The sequence below is a fragment of the Pleurodeles waltl genome, chromosome 6 (assembly GCF_031143425.1).
Source record: "Pleurodeles waltl isolate 20211129_DDA chromosome 6, aPleWal1.hap1.20221129, whole genome shotgun sequence".
NCBI lineage: Eukaryota > Metazoa > Chordata > Amphibia > Caudata > Salamandridae > Pleurodeles > Pleurodeles waltl.
Genome location: NC_090445.1, coordinates 707,000,180 through 707,026,962, shown reverse-complemented (window position 1 = coordinate 707,026,962; position 26,783 = coordinate 707,000,180).

The following is a 26,783-nucleotide window of genomic DNA, read 5'->3' as shown; positions in this document are numbered from 1 at the left end:
CAAATAACACATCTTTTATAATGTTCCTTCTTTTTATAACAATGCCCCTACCCTTGGGTCTCCTAGGGCAGACCTTAGGGATGACTTATATGTAATAGAAAGGTAGGTTAGACTTTGTAAGTAATTTTAATTCCAAAGTCAAATTTGTACATAGTTTTGTTTTAAAACCAGCCTGCAAGTGGGGTTTTAGAACGATTGCACGCACCATAGCTGTGCACACTTCAGTGTTTTAAATCTACTGGGGGTCTCCAACCCTACATGCCCTACCAAATTCAAGGGACGTATAGGTAGGCTGTCTGAAATAATTGCAATTACTCCATTTACCACATACCTTCTAAACAGAGCACTGGCCGTAAGCCTGGTTAGTAGAGCCAAGAACACAATCAGAGTCAGAAAAACCGCATCTAGTAGTCCAAATAGTGAAAAAACAGGGGGGACATCAGCAAAAAGCCCTGTTTTCTTACATTGTGGACATGCAGCAGACACACACAGGGGGTGTGCTGCTGGCATGACCCCACCCATACCCAGCTCCAGGTCCCCAGATTCTTCACCCACCCATCACATTCTCAAATGCTACTCTGCCATAGCCCTGCTGGCCTTAAACCCCAGAAGCTCCTCCCAGCTCTGCAGCTGGGCCTCCTCAGCCAACCCAGAAAGTTAATTCTCCTGTGCATACTGCCACATATCTTGCATGCCCTGCCTACCTTCATCCCACTGCCACTACCTCCTACTCCGAATCTAACGCATTCAACCACACGCCCCATGCCATCCCTCACACGATGTTCAGTCATTGTTGCTCTGCCTCCTCCTTAACACCTGTAACACCTGTATTGTCTTCAGACACACCATCAAAGTCTAAGATCTCCTGCATTGCTCCTCACCAGACTGCTCTTCCTGACAGAAACCAGGCACATCCTGACATCCTTCCCCACCTGACATCACCACACCAAACCCCCCCATGTCTACAAGATCATGAAAAAGGACAACATCCACTGATCCCCTGAAGAACTAGCCATCATCTTCAAATTAAACATCCACTTCTCAGTTACCTCCAATAAAACCACCATGGCCATCTAGAACACCTGACCTTTAAATTGCACATCCCCAGCAATCCTCCCTAGTACCCCTCATCTACCAGCTGCCTGGCACATAATCTGACTTTGACCACTCCATCTCAAACTTCACCCTCATGGTGTTCAACTCCCGCATCTTCCCCTTCTTCAGCTACATCAACTACCACCTGGGAGACCTCACTTATCCTAACCTCAACAACTTCTTCAAGGACCTGACCAAACTCTGACTAACCCAATTATAGAAAGACCCTACATACGTCAACAGACAGATACTTGACTACATTTTCACTAACTTCAATAACATCTCGGTGAACAAGCCCACCTCCTTTGCCCTGACTGACCTTTCGCTCCTTCTCTTCATGCTGCTCATTCCCCACTAGTGTGGAACAGCAGCTCCCAAAACCTGCCCAAAGAAACTGGAACAGGATCTCGCAAGAAACATGGACCACAAAGCTGTAAATCCTCCAACCACTACAACATGATGAACTCTTGCGATCCCTCACCAGGTTTAACACCTGGATATCCTCCTGCACCAACACCCCTGCCCCCCCTCATCCACAACTGCCAACAGAGCCAGGTTGCAAGCAAGCTGGTACACAGAAGAACTCACTCTCTAAACACCACTGCAAGCAAATCAAACACAAATGCAGACAGACCCATGAGGAAACAGACAAAAGCACCTACAAATCAGCCCTCATGGTCTACCACCAGGAGATCAGGTTAGCCATGCGATCAGCACTGACTGAAAGCAACAAAAACAGAATAACTGACTCCAAAGAATTATTTGCAATTGTAAAGGGCTTCACCTCACCCACCACCATCTCCACAACTAGCAGCCCACCTCAGAAGTTTTGCACCGAGTTCTCCCACTATTTGAGTTATGGAATCAGCAACATCTACTACAAATTTGAACCCCAGATGGATCCATCTTGCATGATGAAATTAACCCCCCTGGACACCGAAAAGGCAGAAACCTCAGCACATATGCGATCTGTTCACTTCGGAGCTTTGTCGGAACCCTGCCCACACTTCATCTTCACTAAAGGAATGGAACACAACAGCACAGCCTTACCTCTGATCCTCAGCAGCTCTATCAGTATAGTACCATTTTTTATGACTGGAAACACACCACCATACCCTTTGGAGAAACCCCCAGCTGGCCCTAAGCTGCTGGCCAACTAACAACAAATCTCCTTGCTGCTTTACCCTGCCAAACTCATCAACAAATGACTGGCCAACCACCTGAACAACAACCTCCTCCTCAACCTGACCCAATCTGGATTCAGGCCCAACCACAGCCTCAAGACCACCCTCATTGCCACCATGGCCAACATTTGACTGGCCATGGACAGAGGAGACACCACACCTCTCAAACTTTTGACCGTAACTGCTGCTTTCAATACTTTCTTCCACCCTATCCTCATTCAAAGCCTTCACAAAGCTGGCAGACTCTTACAGCATATGGCTTGAATGGAGCTGCTTCTTCCTCAGCAGATGCACCCAGTCAGTCAAGGTGTTCCCCTGTAACGCAGCTGCTGCCAAACTCATCTGCAGTGTACCCCAAGGATCATCCCTCAACCCCATGCTGTTCAATGTCTGCATGCAACCACTTATCAACATCATCCGATCCTATGGAATCAACATCTTCTCCTATGACAACAACATCCAGCCCATCATCTCCCTCTCTGAGGAAAAATCCAGATCAACTTCAACTTATGCATGTCTGAAGTCACCCTCTGGATTATGACGAACTGTCTAAAACTTAGTACAGATAAAACAGAAGTGGCAGTCTTCTGCAAGAACACTTTCCTATGGAATTCTACCTAGTGGCCAGCAGACCTCAAACTAGCATCCTGTGTTAGACCTGACAGCCTTAGGGTGGTCTTTCCCAAATGTTTTGGTGGCTTGTCTCATATTTTTGCTGATTTCCTTTTATTGGCCTTAGGACTGTGAGCAGTTTACAACTACTGACCAGTGCTCTCTCCCCTATACCTGGTTTGATTGATACATAATTGGCATATTTAATTTATTTACACATCCTTAGTAAAGTGCACTATATGTGGCTAGGGCCTGTAAATTGAATGCTACTAGAGGGCCTGCAGCACTGATTGTGCCACCCACTTAAATAGCTCTTTAAACCTGCCTCGGGCCTGCCATTGCAGGGCCTGTATGTGCAGTTTAACTGCCAAGCTGACTTGGTATTTTAAAAATCTTTCCAAACATTAAACTGCCCTCTTATTACATATGTCACCCCTAAGGTAGGCCCAAGCAGCCCATATGCAGGGTTCTACATAACTAAATTGTACACATGTACTGTTAAGTTTTACATGTCCTGGTAGTGAAAATCTTCCAAAGTCATTTTTCACATCTGTGAGGCCTACCTCTCTCCTGGGTTAGCACTGGGGATTCTTTATTGCATTTAATAAGCTGTAATTCCTAACTGAGAAGGAATAAACATGTCATGTTTAGTGCCTACGAAACTGTCATGACAAATCCTCTTTAATGGTAAAGTCAGATTTATTATTACAATTTTGAAAATGCCACTTTTAATTTGGCATTTCCCTGCATTCCCTCTAGGCAGCCTCACACAATGGAAGGGTAGATGTGTCTGAGTGTCCATCTGCATGTTGATGGGTCATCCTGGGTACGATTGGAGAGAGGAGCTGGAACACCTAAATAGGCAGTGTCTGGCTCCCACACAAAGGACTGCTTAACCCCCTGTAGTGAGTCTGGAGCCAGGGCAGAAAGAAAGGACCTCAGTGTACCTCAAAGAGCCTTCTTTGAAGTCACCCCCAAATCAAAAGCACAACCGGGTATAAGTATTGGACCTCTGACCTTACCAAGACATCATTCTTTTGGACCTGTGAAGAACTCTTCCAGAAAGAAGGACTGATGTGCTGCTATAAGGACTGCCACTCTGGACTGCTACTCTGAAAGAACTACTTTTCTGCTGTGCTGCCCTGCTTCCCTCTACCCTGCTAAGGAAGGACTGGACCCATCTCACTTAAACCCAGAGTGACTCCAAGGGCTTTCCGGCTTGCCTCCTGTTCTGCAGTCTCAGGGACATCATTGATTTCACTCACTCCTGGTAAAGCGTCTGGATGCCAACTGTGAGTCCTGCCCTGCCAAGTGGTGCCAATCCAATCCTGGGCTCTTGGGAGTGGGCTGTTTCTACAAAGACTCATGCATCGCTGTCACTGTGCTGATCAAAATCACTGCATCTCTCCTCTACGCTGACATAAAGTTGCTGCCGGTGAGGATGAGGACATCGCAGCACTGACTGTGCAGCTCCGGATGACGTATCCCCCTCAGCTCCGACGCATCACCTTTGCTTCGCATGCTATTTGGCTCAACAATGACACATCACTTCTTTCACAAAGGTTTCGTTGATGACGCATCCCTGACTGTGCAGATTGGAACTGATGCATCACTTGTGCATTGCCTTCTCTGCTCTTCGCATCAGGTCTTCAACATTGACTCATCCTCCAGTCACAAGGTACTTTTTCAGCAGAACAAGGTTGGTCCCTGTATCTGTCCCATACTCCCTCTCGTCGCCCTAAACTCTTGATGCTGCACTGGTCTATTACATCCAGATAGACCTGCTTGGCGCTTTATGCTTCTAAGCACTATCATTTCATTTAATCTTCAAAAAAATCATATCTCAACTTCTACTTATTGGGTTTTTGTTATATTGGCCTTGTTTTGTTCATTAAATTAAGCTCAGCTCGATTTTCTATTTTGGTGTGGAGTCTTTTTTGTGGTGTTTTCACTGTGTTACTGTTTAAAGCAGTGGACACATACTTTACACATTGCTCCTTAAGTTAAGCCTGCCTGCGCTGTGCCAAGCTACCAGAGGGTGAGCACAGGTTAATTTATGGTGTATATCTGACTTGCCCTGACTAGGATTGCGGTTCCTGCTTGGGCAGGGTACATACCTCAGCCAACAAGAAACCCAGTTTCTAACACCTTGCCTGACCAAGCCTGGACTCTGGGCATAGTGGTGGACAACCAACTCTCATTGATCACCCAAGTCAGTGGATTGCCTCTTCCTGCTTCTACACCCTAAAGATCCTCAGAAAATGTTCAAATAGCTCCCTATCAACAGATGCATATCTGTGACCCAGGCCTTTATCACCAGCAAACTGCACTACAGCAATCCACATTATGTTAGCATTACTTACCAGGAGACATCAGGTCATGGAAAGTGCAGCGGCAGACTCACACAGGCTCTCACTTCACACACACATCACCCCCTATCTCAAAGAGATTCGATTCACTGTTGACTTCTGTACTGCCTAGATCCTTTCTGGGCTTGCAGTTCCTATAATGACAGGGTCCTTGTATAAGAGATTGCTGATTAGGTTCTCTTAGGCTATACAGGTCCACAGAAGGGTGAGGCGATTCAGAAGTGGACAGCATCCCACTGGATCATGCTGTGCATTCACATCTACTATGCTCTTGCATCCTAAGGGCGTTAGGACTCATTTCATTGGGGGAAGGCCTATTGTTTGGTATTATTGAGGAATAACCCTGCCTTGTATATTTGTTAAGCTGTAACATAGGCTTTAGTCCACATGTTCTCCAAATGTTAATTCCTCAACTCTGAAGTTCACATAAATTAGCATTTTGCCAGATCTGTATAGTGGAACAATTGAATTGGTCATCTTCTCACAATCACCACTTTAGAGGTGCTGCTTGGGCATTGATTTAAGATGTGAGGGAAATGTAGATAGATGTATCAATAAGAACAGGTTACTTACTTTTTGCAAGAATCTTTGTGGTGGACACTATATCTACCTGCAGATTCATCACTAATCTGTCCACTTTCCCATGATAAGGAGTGGTCACAAGACCTTTAATTAAGACTCAAGTTAGTTTTCATACACTTCCGTTTCTGCTAATCTCATCAGCCTCAACTCTGTCTCCGAGGACGTGGAAAAAGGATGAGAAACTGACATCAGTATTCCTGAGTGGAACCTTATATGGCTCCATGATCAGCTCTTGGCGGACGGTTGGAGCCAAAGCAGCACTTATTGGAGCAGGGGAGCTTTTTCATCTTTCCTGATACCCTCTGGCACCTAGAGGAGATTTAAGGAGTGGGTAATCTGCAGGTAGACAGGAAACCACAGGAAATATCAATGCAGAAGGTAAGTATTGTGTTCCTCTATAATAATTCTGATAAAGATTTCTCTCAGTATTGGAGGGATGGAATTATTTCTAACAGAGCTATTAAATCTAAACAAGAACGAGGGTATCACAATAGTAGACCATCATGGTATCCTACCCTGTACTTGATGGTATGGATGTGTGAGTTTACATTTGTGTGTGTGTTTGTGTTTGCATATATGATTCCGTATGTGTATGACTGGTAAGTGAGAGTGCATGTATGTGTCCTGTTTATCTGTCTCATGTGGGATTGCTATTTCTGTGCATGTGTGTATGTCAGAGTGTATTTGTACATGTGTATATATGTAGGTATGTCTATGTCATGCATGTGTGTGTCGGTGCATCTTTATATGTGTATGTGTGAATGTTTTTTTAAATAGTGTTGGTTTAACCATTTTCAGGTGTGTGTGTCTGTGTGTGTATTTGGATATCTTTGTGTGCATTTGTTGGTGCTTGCAGACATCTATTTGTGTTTTTGTACAGGTATGTGCAGGCACATAGCTGTACACGTGAATGTCAGTGGACACCTGTGTCCACTAGTCATCATGATCACCATAACTTTATTTGGTTATTACAACCATTAAAGTGAACAAAACATTATAATATAATAAATACAATTCATCAAAAAACAGATATGGAAATCAAATTACAAATCATAAATGGACCACTCAACAAAGGGAGAAGGGCAAACTATAGTCCAGTCAAGCATGGAGGTAATCACAAAACGTCTTCCGGTCTGCCAGAATGATTTCCAATGTGAATGTCCTTTTTGATTTGAAGATCCAGTTTTAAAACACATAAAAGATACAGTACGAAGTAAAAACATCACAAAACCAGAAATAAGGAGACTAAGGCATTCATTACCACCCTGGCGGTAAATCCTGTTTATCGCCATGCTGACGGCTACCAACTTACCGCCGCAGTGGTGGATATCCGTTCATCATATTATGACACACACACACACACACACACCAATCTGACAGAATACCACCACATACACAAATCCGCCAGACCAAAGATCAGTGATAAACTGATGGTATCAAAACCCACACCGTTACACCAACAGAACAACGCCCATCACATTATGACCCACAAATCACAATGGCGGGCATTTACCGGTGGTACACCATTGGCGGTACATACTGAAGGCAAAGAATACCCACCCAAATACAAAACAACACTACATTGGACAATTCAAACAACACACACAATACCCATACACACACAACACCCACACCACTATAAAACACACACCCACATTACACAAACCCCTTACAAATACAAATAATTGTCACGAGACGAACACCAAGACCACTGACACAACTAGTTACACACACCACATACACCCATACATCCCCATGCACCCCACTTCACACACCCCAACACATTACCCAACACATCCTCACCAACACACATCACATAACACCCATGGCACCACAAAGGCACCCCCGTTTCACTGATGGTAGCCATTGTCCCTGTTTCTACCGACCCTCCCCCAACTTCCACGTCCCATTTTCCTCAACCCCAACCCATCTCAAGCACACAGACAGACGAGCATGCACACACGACAACACACAAGAGTGGCACAGGCAAACACAAGCACCACACTTCATCCCACAGGCACTCATACAAACACCATCTAGTTGCAGACACAACAACATCCACTATTTTCACTGTCTCTCCCTTCTCCTCCTCCTCCTCCTCCACCTCCTACCCAGTTATGTCCACATTTACACCTGCATGCACTACATCATCATCCACTACCTGCATCATCACCTCACCAAGCAGAATACACTCCTCACTCGCAGACACCGCCACCACATCCATGCACACATCCCCTGTGTCCTCTCCCACCGCATCTGTCCCCCCTCCTAAAGTACACAAACGCAAGCACTGAGACACCCAACAGCCATCAACCTCACAACAGCATAGAACCCATGCACCTGCATCCAAATCCAGCAAACACCTCCAACAACCACTCCTTCATCCTTCACTCCCATTCCCCCTCCCTCTTCCCGACCCAATGTCCCTGAAAAGCTTTTCCTTTCCCAGTTTTACATCTTCCGTACCCCTCCCCCGTCTTGCACGTATGGCCAGGGTATCAATTACCCAGCCAAGCACCTCAGCCAAACAGTCCACGAGCCCAGTTTCAGCAGCACCTACTCATGGTGGAAACGATTCCAGGCCACAAACACTGAAGGGGACGGAGCCTACACCAGCCACCAAGAAGGGGAAGGAGCCTGCACCAGCCACCAAGAAGGGGAAGGAGCCTGCACCAGCCACCAAGAAGGGGGACAGAGCCTGCACCAGCCACCAAGAAGGGGAAGGAGCGTGCACCAGCCACCAAGAAGGAGAAGGAGCCTGCACTAGCCACCAAGAAGGGGAAGGAGCCTGCACGCATCACCAAGAAGGGGAAGGAGCCTGCACCAGCCACCAAGAAGAGGAAGGAGCCTGCACCAGCAGCTATCACAGAGCCCCCAACGCCAGCCGTGGTTGTGCAGCTATCAGAGAATGCAGGGGCTGAGCAGGAGCCCTCCACAACAACCACCACAGTGCAGCCATCAGAGGGTGCAGGGGCTGAGCAGGAGCCTCCCACAACACCACCACAGTGCAGCCGTCACCGCTGGTAGACGCCATATAGACCAGCCACCAAGGACTGCTGTGTGGCTGGTCCCCTCCAGAACCCACTCGAGAGACTGTGGCCTTGCACTCCCCCAGACAAAGAGCAGAGGGCATGTTGCTCCCTCCAGAACCAGTGGGCAAGTCACCCACTTGAGAGATTGAGGCCTTGCACTCCCCAGGACAAAGAGCACAGCGCATAGTTTACCCTCCAGAACCAGTGGGCAAATCACCCATTTCAGACTCTGAGGCCTTGCACTCCCCAGTACAAAGAGTGCATAGCATGTTGCCCCCTCCAGAACCAGTGGTTTTGTTTCCGCATCCGGCTGAGGTTCCCTCCCTCCCACTGAGGTGCCTGCCTATTTACCAACTGATGTCCCTGCAGTGTTCTCTCCGTCTTGGTGCAGGAATCGAGTGGGGCCTTAGACTTTGCCATGTGGCTCCTGTGAACTACGGACTGGGCAATGTCCCTTTGTTGTACATTTGTACATTTCTGTTGCATTGTCACATCGACTTTTCATTTTTGATGTTGATCTTATTACAATCACTTTAGTCAATTCCTGTTGTCCTTGCATTATTCATCCGATTATCGGGGACAAATAGTTTTTCTTGTGCAGCTGGTTGTGTGTATGGTGTGTGTAAGTGGAGTTTGTGTTGTGCGAATGTGTGTCACTGTAATTTTCCTCCCCCCTTCCCTTGTGTGCTAGGCGGCTGTACTCACCGTCATCATTTTCGCCAGCGTTGGTGTTCCAGGTGGAGCATAACGTGGAAGATCATCAGAATCACATGCAGTTCTGGTTCCATGGCGGCGTGGTTCTTCCCTGTGTCTCCGATGGTGAGTCCTTTGACTTCTGTGCTCTATTTCCACCAGGCTTTTGATGGCATTGGCACTGCCCCGGAAAAGGTGGCGGATCGTATTGTCATAATATGGTGGGCAGAACTTTGTCTTCCGCCTGGCTGTAAGCAGGTACCGCCATGGTGACTGTTGTTTCCGTCCTGGCGGTCGGTGTGGTACATTGGCTGTCTATCGGAGATAACACCGCCATGGTCCTAAATTGGCAATAGTTACCACCAGCCTGTTGGCGATATTACCGCCACTTTATCACCCACCGCCAGGGTCATAATGAGGGCCTAAGTGATTTTCAGGCACAACACAGGGCTGGCAACTGTGTAACAATACATGGGAGCTAAAGTGCAAATGCATGTGCAAAAGAAGAAGAATTACTTTAAAAGACGTGTCCGCTTATACTATGCAGTCTGCAAGAAAGTCACTACAGCACACACAGCAAGTGGGTCTTCACCTCTCTTAAAAGCCACCAACATAGAAGCTCGATCAAGTAGACCCAACGTGTGACATGCTAGGATTATCCATTTAGAGCAACTTGTTGAATATGCTGTTCAAAAGAAAAGGAAATGTTTCTCTCTCTCGTTGTAATAGGAACAGACACAGCATGCAGTGCAGCTCCCTGCATTAGCTAGTAAGGTGCTTGAAAAAGCTGCGAGGGGAAAAATGCTTTAACAAAATTTTAAATAAAGAGATCTTGATTATGCAGGGCTAATAGTATCTAAAAAAAATTCATAAACAGGTAGCACTTTAAAAGTTAACATTTTTTTAGTTAATGAGCATGCAGCTCCAGGGGCCGTAGGTTTAGAATACTGTTTAAAATTATGTTGTTTGCATTAGTGTCAAGAGAGATGCAAGGAGCATGAGAGCCAATGCGTCCCCATCGATCTTTTAGGATGTAGGTGATGCGTCGGCTCTGAGCCACATAAAGTCAGGGATGCTTCAGGAATGGAGGCGACGTCTCGCACTGTCTGTGATGCTGTGTCCTCTATTCTTACAGCAGAGGCGATGTGCCAATGGAAATGAGCCTGTTTCGAGCGGCACAATGGCTTTGATGAATTGATTTTGACCAAAGCAGCACTTTATACCCACTTTCAAGTGTTCAGACTGGATTGCCACCACTTGGCAAGGCGAGGCTCACAGTTGGCTCAGTCCAGGTGCTCTAGCAGGTGAGTTGGAAGTCTTTTTTGTCCCTGAGACTTTGGAAAACAGGAGGCAAGCTTGCAAGCCCTTGGAGTCACTTTTGTTCTGGGTTGGAGAAATGCAGGTCCAGTCCTTCTCACTCCCAGGTAAGGAGGGCAGCAGGAAGCAGGTCAGCATAGCATAGCAGAGCTGGAATCTAGCAGAGTAGAAATCCAACAGAGTGGCATACACTATTATCTAGTGGTGTCAGATGCCTAGTACTTATACCACATTGTGCCTTTGATGCAGAGACTCAGGGATGCATCATGTTTAAAACAATACCGCACATCCTGTGTTTCCCCTAGCACTGGCACTAAAATTAGATGCCTAGCACCAACAAGGCACTCTTGCACCATAGTGCAAGGGGGCCTGAGTTGCATGGAATGATTGTTTATGTGCAGGAAAGTGTCCCTTCCTGCACATAAAAAAATATTAATGGTGTTTTGCTCTTTCAGAATGCAGCACATATAAGAAAACCAAAAAAGAGGAAGCATTTCTCCTCGTAGCACCAGGCTAATGGAACCCCTAGGGTGGGGTTAGTTTTTGGTGCTGCCTCAGATTTGCAAATCCTCGTACATATGGGGCAGCGTCCAAATACAAAGGGTGTTGCAGTGGAAGGCCCACAGCAACACCCATTGCATGCCCCTTTGCCGCAGAAAACTGCTTTGGAGGGCTGTGATGCTATTAATTGTGTTTGACCAATAACTTTGTGTTTCACCACTGCGCATATTAGTTGCTCAATGTTCACCAGTAGCACATTATGGTGGTCATTACAACCCTGGCGGTCGGTGTTAAAGTGGCGGTAAGACCGGCAACAGGCCAGCGGTAACAAAATTTTCAATTACGACCGTGGCGGAAACCGCCAACAAAGACAGCCACTTTAACACTTCGACCACCACAGTGGTACTAACAAACAGCTTGACGGTCACCGCCAACAGAAAGGTGGGAGACAATGTACCACCCACACTATTATGACAGTCCAATCCGCCACCTTTTCCGGGGCGGATTCACCGCGGATAAAAACACGGTGGAAACAGGAATCCCGAAGGAAAAACGCTCACCTCTACACACTCCACGAGGAACGAGGACGCCATGGACCCGGAACTCTAAATTCTCCCTGCAATAGTCTTCCTGCTCCTCTACCAGGAGCACGAACGCTGGCGGCGAAGACCACGGTGAGTACTGCACCTACGAAACAGGGGAGTTGGGAGGGAAAAAACAGTGACACACACACGGTACACCCCCACCCTCACCCACTACAACACACACACTAATACATATCAATACATCACAGTGACACCTCCCAAACCCCCTGGAAGAATGCAAAGACAATAGAAAATGAGTGTAACCATTGTAATATATTAAAAGCAAGTAGGCAGAAATATATATATAAACCATGTACATAATATATACCAAGCATAGTAGTCCAGGTAGTGCTCTAAGAAAGTCCGTGGAACACTGGGACCACACGGTATGGGCGAGGCCCACACAAGACCCCCGACCATGACTGAGAGAACACTGCAGGGGCATCAGACAGCAACTAAACAGGCACCTCAGGGGGAGGGAAAGGGGGGGCACCTCAGACGGTTGAGTGCACAATGCCAAATCCACGAGGGGGCCACATGCCCACTGTTCCATCCTGGGGAGTGCAAAGCCACAGTCTCTCAAGTCTCTACAGTGGGTGGGTTGCCCACTGTTCAATCCTGGGGAGTGCAAAGCCACAGTCTCTCAAGTCACACAAGTGGGTGGGCTGCCCACTGTTCAATCCTGGGGAGTGCAAAGCCACAGTCTCTCAAGTGGATAACAGTCTCCACTGGTTCTGGAGGGAGCTTTGTGCCAGGAGTGCTTCACCTTGCCAAGGAGAGAGGTAGTGGATGCCTTTCTCCACTGGTTCTGGAGGGGGCATGGTGCCCAGAGTGCATCATTCACCCCGTGATGGACTCAGTTGCATCAGTGCGTTTGCCGCTCATGGGCCTGTTCAGAGGTGCTTGAGATGGCGGTGCCCTGTTTAGCGGTGCTTGAGATGGCGTGCCCTGTTCAGCGGTGCTTGAGATGGTGGTGCCCTGTTCAGCTGTTCTTGAGATGGGGTGCCCTGTGCAGCGGTGCTTGAGATGGCGGTGCCCTGTTCAGCGGTGCTTGAAATGGCGGTCTCCATTGCAGGGTCTCAGCTGCTGGCGGTCCTTCATGGCCCAGTGGGGCTTTTGCTGGGGGTCCTTCATGGCGCAGCGGGGCTAGTGCTGGCGGTGGCCTCCTGGGCAGCTGGGCTGGTGCTGGCCTCCTGGCCAGGTGGGCTGGTGCTGGCAGTGGCCTCCTGGGCAGGTGGGATGGTGCTGGCGGTGGCCTCCTGGGCAGCTGGGCTGGTGCTGGCGGTGGCCTCCTGGGCAGCTGGGATGGTGCTGGCGGAGGCCTCCTGGGCAGCTGGGCTGGTGCTGTCGGTGGTCTCCTGGGCATCGGGGATGATGGCGGTCTTCTCCACCGTGCTGCTCTTCCCAGACTTGCAGGGTTTCTTGTGGCCTTTCCCCACCTTGGAAGGTGTCACAGCTGACTCCACACTCCCACTGGGAGCGGCTTGGGTGGCTGGAGTCTTCCCCATCTCCCGCTGGGCACTGGCCAACTTCTGATGCTTCACAGGTGGGAGAATGTCTGTGCTGTGGCTCCGTGCCACACTGGCTGCCCTGGTGGCTGGTGCACTCCAGTTTCCAGTGACTACAGGCACCACTGGTCCCGGAGATGTTGTGTCTGAGGTGCTAGTTCGGGACCTATGAGAAGGACGGGGTGGGGGAGGTGTGGGAAAGAGGTCAAGGTTGGACAGGAAAGGTTTTTTGGACACACTGAGACGGGTAGCTGGAGGGGGTTTGGGAGTGGAGGAATAGGTAGTGGTTGTAGGAGGTGTACGTTTGGTGACTTTGGGTGAAGGTTCATGCACTGGAGGCTGTCGTGAGGTGGATGGCTGTTGGGTGGGTGTGTGCCTGCGTTTGTGTATCTTGGGAAGGGGCGTCACAGACACACTGGGAGAGGACACAGGGGACGTGTGAATGGTAGTGGGGGTGGTGACTGCACGTGAGCGGGGTGTGGTGGTGAGTGTGCTGGAGAGGGACGTAGTGGCTGTAGAGGTAGTGCATGCAGGTGTGAGTGTAGACGAGACTGGGAGGGAGGAGGGAGACGAGGAGGAGGGAGACACAGTGGAGGCAGTGGATGTTGGTGTGTCTGCATGTGTGTGATGCTTGCGTGAATGCCTGTGGGATGTGTGGTGCTTATGTTTGCCTGAGCTTCCCTTGTGTGTTGACGTGTGTGCATGTTGGTCTGTAAGTGTGCTTGGGATAGGCTGAGGTACAGGGGATTGGGTCTGGGTGGAGGAAGTTTGAGGGGGGAGGCTAGACACAGGGACAATGGCTGCCATCAGGACTGAGGCCAGAGTCTGAAAAGCTCGCAGAAGGGCCGCCTGACCAGAATGAATGCCCTCCAGGAATGCATTGGTTTGTTGCAACTGCCTCTCCACACCCTGAATGGCATTCAAAATGGTAGACTGCCCAACAGTGAGGGACCTGAGGAGGTCAATGGCATCCTCACTGAGGTCAGCAGGGGTGACTGGGGCAGGGCCTGAGGTGCCTGGGGCGAAGGTGATGCTCACCCTCCTGGGTGAGCGGGCACGGGGCAAAGGCTGAGGGGCTGCTGGGAGGGCGGTGCTGGTAGGGGGGGTGGCGGCTGTACCTGTAGATGCGGGGGCACAGATGTTGCCACCACCACAAGGGAGCTCGCACCAGAGGACGAGTCCGTGTCGCTGGTGTCCGCTCCTGTCCCCGCCGCGGAGCTCCGCTCGCCCTCCGTCCTACTGGTGAATTCAGACTCCGTAGTGTCGCCCTCCAGGGCCATGTGGGATGCAGCTCCCTCATGCTCCAGTGCCACTGCTCCTCTGCCTGATGATCCTAATGCACACAAGAACAGGTAGACCACAAAAAAGGGGGGAAGACAGAAGAAAGACATGTTGAATGCATGCATTACCGCTACCGTTGGTGGACACAACAGACACAGAAGCCCCCTGCACTACACTGCGCTCTTGGGCTCCACTGTTCAATTCCTGGGAAATGGCCTACAAGCCTATGGGCGACATCTGCACACATAGATGACACAGGGGCATGACTAGGTGTACTTGGCACTCTACAGAGGTGGGGTGGGGTGCCACATGGCCTGCCTTACGGGGGGCCTTGCCTACAGAACTCGCCCTGGCCGAGGGAAACCCACAGCCCACCTCCCCCACCCAGACCCCTCCACTGTGCGCAAAGTGAGCAGAATGAGAGTGTACTCACCCCCTTGTGGCTGCTGTGATGCCCTCAAGCACCCATCCAACTCCAAGTAGGACACCGCCAGAATCCTGTACATCAGGGGGGGCATGGTGCGACGGGCACCCCTCCCACGTTGGGAGGCCATCCCCAGCTGAGCCTCCGCCATCTTCTTGCTCCAGCGGTGAATGTCCTCCCATCTTTTACGGCAGTGGGTGCTCCGTCTGTGGTAGACCCCCAGGGTCCGGACGTCCTTGGCGGTGACACGCCAAATGTATTTTTTCTGGTGGGCGCTGACCTACATGGAATGTGCAGGGGAAAAAGAGAAGTTATTACCAACTGCACCGTCAAAGTGATAGGCCCCCATCCGTACCCTTGCCATGTGGCACATGCATTCACCGTCTTTCATGCACGCAGCACTCTCCCCCCTTCCTTCTTACATCCAGCCCTCTCCACACAGGCATAGCCCATACAACATGCTCCCTGTGCACTTACCTGTTTGTCTGGAGGACCGTAGAGTAGCGTGTACTGGGGGAGGACCCCATCAACAAGCTTTTCCAACTCCTCCGATGTGAAGGCAGGGTCCCTTTCCCCAGACACTCGAGCCATTGTCTCTTCCAGACCGAGGTCACAGCAGCACTTGCAGTATAGGTCCTCTCCTGTCGAAGATCAGGTATCGAGTGATTGAACAGATAGAAAATGGCGGTCACGTCCGCGGCGGTGAGTACCGTCACCGCCGGCGTACATCGCCATTGGCTCCTGGGACCCATAGGGTCCAATGTTAACCAATGCAGCATTGCGCCGTGGTCTTCGATCGCCTACCGTGACGGTCTACATCGCCAGCGCAGTTACCTCACATCCCATTGTCCCACTTTAGAGGTCAGGCAGCCGCCATTTCAAGGGCCCACATGGCTCCATTTCCAACTGCGTCACACATACCTAGGACTTGTCTCAACACACATACATGCCACCTTTTGTGTATGATTGGTGTTCTGGGTAAACTGTGGGTACGTACCTCTGAGTTGTTTGACTCTGTGCTCGCTGTTGTCCTTCATAGGCACCGTCCGCTGGGACATGTGAGGAGATGGCGGCATCCACCGGTGTACCGACCGTTGGTGGACCTGTCAACAATGGAGGAGCGACATGTGATTATCACATACAGGCTTGACCGTGCCACAGTCCAGGAACTGTGTAGCCAGTTGGAGCCAGACCTGATGTCAGCAATCCGCCATCCCACAGGAATCCCCCCTCAAGTGCAGGTGCTGTCAGTGCTCCATTTCCTTGCAAGTGGGTCTTTTCAAACAACAGTGGCCATAGCATCAGGGATATCCCAGCCTATGTTTTCCAACATATTGTCCAGAGTGTTGTCTGCCCTTCTGAAACACATGCGGAGCTACATCGTTTTCCCTCAGGTGGAGGATTTTCCTACAGTGAAAGGGGATTTCTATGCCCTGGGACATATCCCCAACATCATAGGTGCCATTGATGGGACCCATGTGGCTTTGGTCCCCCCCCCCCACAGGAGTGAACAGGTGTACAGAAACCGGAAGAGTTATCATTCTATGAATGTACAGATGGTATGTTTGGCAGACCAGTACATCTCCCATGTGAATGCCAAGTTCCCTGGCTCAGTGCATGATGCCTACATCCTGTGGAATAGCTGCATCCCTTATGTGATGGGTCAACTCCAGAGACACCGTGTGTGGCTATTAGGTGAGCACCTGGAGGCAAGTCAGTGGGAATGGTTGTCTGGGTCTGGAGATATCCCTCCAGATTAGTGCGTGTCTAACAGTTGTCCCTCACCATTTGCAGGTGACTCTGGTTACCCCAACCTGTCATGGCTACTGACCCCAGTGAGGAATCCCAGGACCAGGGCAGAGGAACGCTACAACGAGGCCCATGGGCGAACTAGGAGGGTGATCGAGCGGACCTTCGGCCTCCTGAAGGTCAGGTTCAGGTGTCTCCATATGACAGGTGGATCCCTATTCTACTCACCAAAGAAGGTATGCCAGATCATTGTGGCCTGCTGTATGCTTCATAACTTGGCATTGCGACGACAGGTGCCTTTTCTGCAGGAGGATGGTCCAAATGGCGGTGTTGTTGCAGCTGTGGAGCCTGTGGACAGTGAAGACGAGGAAGCAGAGGAAGAAGACATGAACAACAGGGACTCAGTGATCCGGCAATATTTCCAGTGAGACACAGGTAAGAGACCAGACCTGCCTACTACATGTACTTAAACACTACTACCTCTCTACTGTCTGTCGTTTTCACCCAGTCTATGGTCACTGAGTTGTCACTTTCCCTTACGATTTCACAGATGTGGGTCCCACTGTGTGACATCTGCTTAGATTCCTCACGGACTAGAGCTGTGTGACATAGGTATGTTGACATTACAATTGAAAGAGCATTTTGTCACTGTAATTGCTGATAAACTATTTAAAAATCACAGACAGACTCCAGATTGTTTTGTGCTTTCAGTGTGTTTATTTAAGTGCTCAATATTGGAGGGGGTAGTGAAATGGTGAGGGGTGATGGCAGAGGAATGTCCATGGCAGAGTCCAGTCTATTAGTCTCACAGGTGCATTGCCCAAATGGGCATAGGAAGTGGAGCTGGGGCAGTTTAAGGATGGACAGGGTGACAAAGTGGGACAGTAGGATGACAATCAGGTTGTCTCATTTCTTGGCGGGGGTCTTGGCATTGTGCTCTGTCTTTGTCCTGGATCTCAGGGACCATTTGCGGGGTGGTTCTCTCTCTGCAGGGGGTGGGGTGCTGGTGTGGTGGTCCTGTGGCAGGGCATCCTGTCCTCTAGCGCCGGCGGAGGTGGTGCGCAGTTCATTGTCCATGCTAGTGTCATGGGCCCCTTGTTGTGCCACAGCGTCCCTCCTGGTGTTGAGTACTTCCTTCAGCACCCCTACGATGGTGCCCAGGGTGGAGCTAATGGTTCTGAGTTCCTCTATGAAACCCATATACTGTTCCTCCTGCAGGCGCTGGGTCTCCTGAAACTTGGCCAGTACCGTTGCCATCGTCTCCTGGGAGTGGTGGTATGCTCCCATGATGAAGGAGAGGACCTCGTGAAGAGTTGGTTCCCTTGGCCTCTCCACCCCCTGTCGCACAGCAGCCCTCCCATTTCCCCTGTGCTCCTGGGCCTCCGTCCCCTGGACCGAGTGCCCTCTACCACTGCCCCCAGGTCCCTGTTGTTGTTAGGGTAGTGGGTTATCCTGGGTTCCCTGTAGTGGTGGACACACTGCTGATTGACGTGTCCCGGGGACGGAGGTATGGGCCCGCTGGGTGGGTGCTGTGCTGGTGTTCCCAGAGGGGGGAAGGTCTGTGGTGGCCTGTGACTGGGTGAGGGGAACCGACTGTCCCGAGGTCCCCGATGGGCCGGGCTGGTCATCTAGATCCAGTTGGACAGAGCTGCTGTCATCACTGTGGGCCTCCTCTGTTGGTGGTGTGGACTTGTGTGGACCCTCCTGTCCGGTGACGTTGGGTAGGGGTCCTGCAGGGGTATAAAAGGATGGTTATTAAATCTGTGTGTGTCATGGTGTGCAATGGGTGGGTGACCGTGTACCCCAGTGCTTGCATTCCTGTGTGGGACCTTGTGTGATGATGGTTTAGGGGATTGTATGGGTATGTGCAGTGGGCATGCTTTAGAGATGGGTGTCCATGCTTTGTTGTTGCATGCAGGGCTTGGTGTTGGGATGGGTGGTTTGTGATGTTGGGACATATGTGAGGAGTTGGGGTGCTGTGGGTGAGGGTGGGGGTATGTGATAGCATGCAGGTAGGGTGGGGGATGTAATAATTAAGATTTGTCTTACCAGAGTCCATTCCTCCACCTACTCCTGCGAGGCCCTCAGGATGCAGAATCGCCAAGACCTGCTCCTCCCATGTTGTTAGTTGTGGGGGAGGAGATGGGGGTCCGCCGCCAGTCCGCTGAACCGCCTGGTGGTGTCTTGAGACCACGGAACGTACCTTCCCCGTAGGTCGTTCCACTCTTCCTGATGTCCTCCCGATTTCTTGGGTGCTGTCCCACTGCATTGACCCTGTCCACTATTCTTCGCCATAGCTCCATCTTCCTTGCAATGGAGGTGTGCTGCACCTGTGCTCGAATAGCTGTGGCTCTACCCGGACGATTTCCTCCACCATGACCCTGAGCTCCTCCTCCGAGAACCTGGGATGTCTTTGCCGTGCCATGGGGTGGTGTAGGTGATGTGTGGGGTGGAGTGTGTGGTGATAAGTGTGCTGATATGTAGTGGTGTGTTGTGTGAGATGCATGGAAGTTCTGTGGGTGATGGTCTGGTGTGCCTGTGGATGCTGTTGTTCTTGCTGGTGCTGTCTCTCTGTCACCTTATTTTGGTATTTTTGGTCGTGGGGGGTTGTGGTTGATGTGGGTGTGTGTTTTATATTGAAATGGGTGTGTGGGAGTGGTGTGTGTATGTGTATCAGGTGTGTGTATTTCGATTTGTCCAATGTGGTAGTGTTTTGTAAAGGTGTGTGTATTTTGAGAGCGGCGGTGTGTACCGCCAATGGAATACTGCGGTTGAAAGACCGCCGCGTGGATTCGTGTGTCGTGATAGTGTGGGCGTATTCCTGTTGGCGTGACGGTGGAGGTTTTGTTTTTGGCAGTTTATCACTGACCTTTGGTGTGGCGGACTTGTGTGGGTGTCTGAATTTTGGCGGATTCCAAAATGTGGGTCATAATAGCTGTGGCGGAAATCCGCGGCCGCAGCGGTGTGTTGGCGGTCTTCTGCACGGCAGTAAGCGGCTTTTACCGCCAATGTTTTAATGAGGGCCTATATGTTTTGTTCAGTTTAGCTGCCTATTGGCTTTAACATGGCATTAGCCATTACATTTGATATTCAGTTTAGCTGCCTATTGGCTTCGACATGGCATTGCCATTACATTCTGCATTCAGTTTAGCTGCCTATTGGCTTTGACATGACATTTGACATTACATTTGATATTTAGGTTAGCTGCCTATTAGCTTTGACATGGCATTAGACATTACATTCTGTATTCAGTTTAGCTGCCTATTGGCTTTGACATGACATTTGATATTTAGTTTAGCTGCCTATTGGCTTTAACGTGGGGTTAGACATTGCAGTTGAGACATTGCAGATGAGCTGTGTTTTTCCACAAGATGGACCAAGCTGTTTTCTTCACACCAGACCTTAGCTGATAAGAGCACGTAGATTTTGTGTTTACCTCGCAATCAATTCTGAGAGCGAGTGAGCTCAGGAGAATTGGCCTCTCTCCAAGGTTCTTCGGCTCTCACACTGAGTTTGCTTTTAAGGATGACTCTGGGCTACAAAGAGGAAGATTGAATCTGCTTTGACTTCAGACAGGAACTAGGGGCCAGATGTAGGAAACAATTTGCGACTCACAAACGGCAAAAATTGCTGTTTGCGAGTCGCAAATCGGAGTTTCCTATGCAGAAATGCATTTTGCGAGTCGGGACCGACTCGCAAAATGCATTTCCGACTCGCAAATAGGAAGGGGTGTTCCCTTCCTATTTGCGACTCGCAGTGGTATGCAATACGCGGTCGCAAATGGAGTCACAGTTACCATCCACTTGAAGTGGATGGTAACCCACTCGCAAATTGGAAAGGGTCCCCATGGGACCCCTTCCCCTTTGTGAATGGACCACAAAATATTTTTTCAGGGCAGGTAGTGGTCCAAGGGACCACTACCTGCCCTGAAAAAATACCGAAACAAAAGGTTTTGGATTTTTTTTTAAGTGCAGCTTGTTTTCCTTTAAGGAAAACGGGCTACACTTAAAAAAAAAAAACTGCTTTATTTAAAAGCAGTCACGGACATGGAGGTCTGCTGACTAAAGCAGGCCTCCATATCTGCGAGTGCCCACAGTCGATATGGGGCCGCAATTTGCGACCCACCTCATTAATATTAATGAGGTGGGTCTTTGCGGCCCTTATAGTGACTTGCAGACGGTGTCTGAGACACCGTTCTGCATTGCAAATTGCGAGTTGCAATTTGCGAGTCGCTCGGACTCGCAAATTGCAACTCGCAATTTGCAATATTGCTACATCTGGCCCGTAACGTCAGTTGCCTGTCTCCCGTTTGGGTAGAGAATCTCTTTCTCGCAGTTGACCGGAGTCATCAACTTTCAGACCCCAGAAAGATGAAGCTGAATATAGGCCCTACCGCCTTGCCCATACGGTGATGAATTTTGAATTTTATGATTTGCTTTGAAGTTCTGCTATAAATGTCTTCACCTATATTTGCTGTGTACATTGCAACTGAGAAGTACTTTGATATATCTTGCTTTCATTGCTGCAACTACTTTTGAATGTGTGCTTCCAATCTACTAATTTTGTCTCTCAGGAACCTTGTGAGTGGGGAATTAATAACAATAAATGAGTCAGAAGTGCATTCCAGATAGGTTCTGTAAGCTCAGTTATGAGATAAGAGGCAAAGCAGAACATTGTGTCGTTAGTCGTTAGTCTGGGAGTGAAATTGGAGTTTTGAAGTGCACTATTTAAAAGTGTAATTGTTTTTTGTTTAGAGAATTACAGAAGCACGGCAGACCATGTTTGAAAATGCATGTAAAGTTAAACTGCCTCATGGTGCTGTGAGAAACATGTTTTCTTGCTGTGATAAAGCATATTTAGAAAATGTGCCTTTTGAAAGAAATGATGTTCCTTTTGTTCTTGACAGAAGGGTTTTGATACTTTTATCTGCTTACAGAAAAATGCAGGAGAGATGTAGGCAGTTAGAACATGAAAATAAGAATTTACCTGAGCAAATTAGCCAGAACACATTAATGCAAGATAATGCTGAAATCTATAAAACTGCTGTTTTGGAAGAATCTGGCTTTTCCCATTCCAGTAATGAGGAGGTAAAGGCAGCTGTGAGCAGGTCTGAGCCTCCGTGTGAGCAGAGCATAGAACAAAACACCCCGCATTTCTTAACTGATAACACTGAGAACAGAGCTCAGATTGTTATTTATAGACCGCTTCTGGAAAGAAAAATTAATGACATGGCAGAGGTACTGTCGCAAAATGTGCAGTTACTGGCACAAGTAAAACCATAGATTTTAGAGTTTCTTACTGTTTTCACTACACCGAGTTTCATTAGATTGTTTGATTTTTGGAAACACTATAGCCCTCATCTGAGTGAAATCCTAACACTTTGGTATAAAGTATCTAGGAAAAAATATAAGCAGCTGCGTGCTTTTAATTTGGCAAATGAAATGATTCAGACTTTAGGTTTCTGCGCAGTGCAAGATGGAAACACTGATTTACATGTAAATCAGGAACAGGGGAGGACAAGAATGCCCCTAGAACTTTGGAGTATGAAACTTGAAATATCAAGCATGCAGTGGGTGATGAGTTCACCTAAATCTCACAGTTTAGGACAGGTACAGGAAGCTAGTATCACACACTGGATCTGGTACATGCAAGACAGGGCTAGAGTCACTGCAGCCCTACATGATTAGGTGTCACAAGACCCTTTTCAGGATGTGGAGAGGGTGCAGGGAGTACCACAGGTAAAAGAGTCACCAGTGAAATTGAGTGCACCATTTGAATTCGTGTCCCCTGAGGATCAAAAGCATGTTTGTTTGACTAATGATTCATTGACTGAAAAGTTGTTTTCTAGCACAGAAGAAGGAACAGCGTTGTACAATGTGTGTCAGACTTTAAAGCAAGAGCTGCTTGAGATGTGTCATTTTTACACTGATTCTTGGTTCATTGCCAATGGTTTAGCCGTTTGGTTTTCCACATGGCTTGTAACTAACTGGTTCAATTCCCTTGCAGATGTTAAAGAGAAAAATTCAGAGTCTGAAGAGTCCACCCAAAATTCTGACTTAGTGGGGATGGCTAAGTGGGTGCACCAGAAATGTGGACAGCTTGGAGAAAAAGCCACTTTCAGGTGGGCAGAGATGAGAGGGATGAACATTCCCCTAGATTTGATAAAAACTGTGCAACACGCACAACAGCAATCTGTCCCACAAACAGTCAAAGATCATTTGGAGAGAGGAAAGTTACCAGGACAGATATGGCAAATTGATCAGGTTTTAGGGGGGAGGATTGCTGCAGATTACCTAGGAGAAATCAAAATTATGCTGATACCTACAAAATAATCTGATTCATTCATACAAATTGAAGACAGAATGGCCCAACTTGTCAAACATGCAGTGAATGGAGGTTTGGTAAAGAAGGAGTCTGCCCCAGCCCTTCTGACAGTGCGAGGAAAGGGAAGCTGTGGTGCAGCAGATAAAAACCTCAGTGCTGAGGTGTGGGTTGAATCCCCAAATGACCCTCCAGAACCTGCAGAAATGATAACAAAGGGCCCTAAAAACTTCCTACTGATTATAAAACAGGGAAAGGAAGAGGAAGGGCACATTTCAGATGACAAATGTTATTTGCAAGAAAAGTCATACTTTTTTCTTTTGCAGATCCTACCACGTTTCGCCACTGACCATGAGTGTGCTGTGTGGTCTCCCTTCGGGTGTGTGCGTGTGGGGTCGGGGAAGGGACCGAACCCCCAACCTGAACCTGCCTGATTAAAGTATAATCACCATGGATCCATTTTGCGCAACTGCTGCCTTCAGTTCAAGTTCAACTTGTTTGATTACGTTCTTCCACTGGAACTAAGCAACCTTAACAGTTAACTGTCTGTGTTTTTTCGTGTGGAACTCTGACTTTCACTTACATTCCAACAAACCTTTCAGGTGGACCGTGCACCTTTACATGAGTAGAACTCATGCTACATCAAATTGCTGTTTTAGAGACACTATTATCTCAATCAGAGTACATAAGTTTCAGTCTTTTCTGTGTAGATGTATCTGATGTGAAAGGTTATGAGATCAATATGTTAATCCACTTCCATTGCTTTACAGTGATTGCTTTTATCATTCAAATCTGATTTGCTTATAATGTTTTTTTGTTGATATTAGTTGCTTTTTTGTTTTTGTTTGAAATAAGAGGTATGAAACTAAAATTCATTGGTCATAGGGTGGAATGTGATGCTATTAATTGTGTTTGACCAATGACTTTGTGTTTCGCCACTGTGCATATTAGTTGCTCAATGTTCACCAGTAGCACATTATGGGGCTCATTCCGACCCTGGCGGTCCATGACCGCCAGGGCCGGGGACCACGGAAGCACCGCCAACAGGCTGGCGGTGCTTCCAGGGCCATTCTGACGCCGCGGTCAGAAAAGGGGAACCGGCGGTTTCCCGCCGGTTTTCCCCTGGCCCAGGCCATGGGGATTCCGAACCCCTTCCCGCCAGCCTGTTTCTGGTGGTTTTCACCGCCAGAAACAGGCTGGCGGGAACGGGTGTCGTGGGGCCCCTGGGGGCCCCTGCACTGCCCATGCCACTGGCATGGGCAGTGCAGGGGCCCCCTAACAGGGCCCCATAAAGATTTTCACTGTCTGCTTTGCAGACAGTGAAAATCACGACGGGTGCCACTGCACCCGTCGCACCCCTGCAACTCCGCCGGCTCCATTCGGAGCCGGCTTCCTTGTTGCAGGGTCTTTCCCGCTGGGCCGGCGGGCGCCCTTTTGGCGGTCGCCCGCCGGCCCAGCGGGAAAGTCGAAATGACCCCCGCGGTCTTTCGACGGGGGAACTTTGGCGGACGGCCTCCGCCGCCCGCCAAAGTTGGAATGACCCCCTATATGTTTTGTTTAGTTTAGCTGCCTATTGGCTTTAACATGGAGTTAGCCATCACATTCTGTATTCAGTTTAGCTGCCTATTGGCTTTGACATGACATTTGACATTACATTTGATACTTAGGTTAGCTGCCTATTGGCTTTGACATGGCATTAGACATTACATTCTGTATTCAGTATAGCTGCCTATTGGCTTTGACATGACATTTGATATTTAGGTTAGCTGCCTATTGGCTTTAACGTGGGGTTAGACATTGCATTTGAGACATTGCAGATGAGCTGTGTTTTTCCAAGCTGTGTTTTTCCACAAGATGGACCAAGCTGTTTTCTTCACACCAGACCTTAGCTGATAAGAGCACGTAGATTTTTTGTTTACCTCGCAATCAAGTCTTAGAGCGAGTGAGCTCAGGAGAATTGGCCTCTCTCCAAGGTTCTTCGGCTCTCGCGCTGAGTTTGCTTTTAAGGATGACTCTGGGCTACAAAGAGGGAGATTGAATCTGCTTTGACTTCAGACAGGAACTAGACGTCAGTTGCCTGTCGCCCGTTTGGATAGAAAATCTCTTTCTCACAGTTGACCGGAGTCATCAACTTGCAGACCCCAGAAAGATGAAGCTGAATATAGGCCCTACAGCCTTGCCCATATGGTGATGAATTTTGACTTTTATACTTTGCTTTGAAGTTATGCTATGATATAATCACATATATTTGCTGTGTACATTGCAACTGAGAAGTACTTTGATATATTTAGCTTTCATTGCTGCGACTTCTTTTGAATGTGTGCTTCCAATCTACAAATTTCGTCTCTCAGGAACCTTGTGGGGGGAATTAATAACAATAAGGGGGTCATTCTGAAGCCGCCGGCCTGGCTGTGACCACCAGAATACCGCTGTGCGGTCAAAAGACCGCAGCGGGTATTCTGGGTTTCCCGCTGGGCTCGCGGGCGACTGCCAGAAGGCCGCCCGCCAGCCCAGCGGGAAACACCCTTCCATGAGGATGCCGGCTCCGAATGGAGCCGGCGGAGTGGAAGGCGTGCGACGGGTGCAGTTGCACCCGTCGCAATTTTCAGTGTCTGCATGGCAGACACTGAAAATCTTGGTGGGGCCCTCTTACGGGGGCCCCTGCAGTGCCCATGCCATTGGCATGGGCACTGCAGGGGCCCCCAGGTGCCCCACGACACCCCATACCGCCATCCTGTTCCTGGAGGCCAAAACCGCCAGGAACAGGATGGCGGTCGGAATCCCCATGGCGGCGCAGCAAGCTGCGCCACCATGGAGGATTCCCCAGGGCAGCGGAAAACCGGCGGTACACCGCCGGTTTTCCGTTTCTGACCGCGGCTGTACCGCCGCGGTCAGAATGCCCAAGGGAGCACCGCCAGCCTGTTGGCGGTGCTCCCGCGGTCGTTGGCCCTGGCGGTTTTTACCGCCAGGGTCAGAATGACCCCCTAAATGTCTTCTTTAAACTCAGAAGTGCATTCCAGAGAGGTTCTGTAAGCTCGGTTATGAGATAAGAGGGAAAGCAGAACAAGGGCCCAGATTTACAAGGCGTGTTAAGCTACGCAAAGTGGCTTAACGCTGCCTTGCAAATATGGAAAATGACATAGCACCAGCAGACTGTCATAAAAAGTTACTCTCCAGTGGGGTTAGGGCCTCGAATATGAGGCCCTAAGTGTGCTACCCATTCCACGACTACATACCAACATAACACTCCTTTGGCATATATTTGTCAAACACATGATTGACTCACACCAAGAGCACCAGTCAGAATGCACTTTGCCGTTTGAGTAAGTACTATCTTTTTCGAGGTTCTTTTCAGCTAGAAAATCCTGCTCCAAACATGAGCCCCATGCCTCTTTGTACATTTTTCCATTTCAGCAATCTGAGATTACAGGTGAATGATAGCAATTTGAATCCTTTCTTGTTCCTGGTCCGTGATACAGGAAGCATCACATCTCTGATGTCACTCATCAACACCCATCTTATGAGCAAACA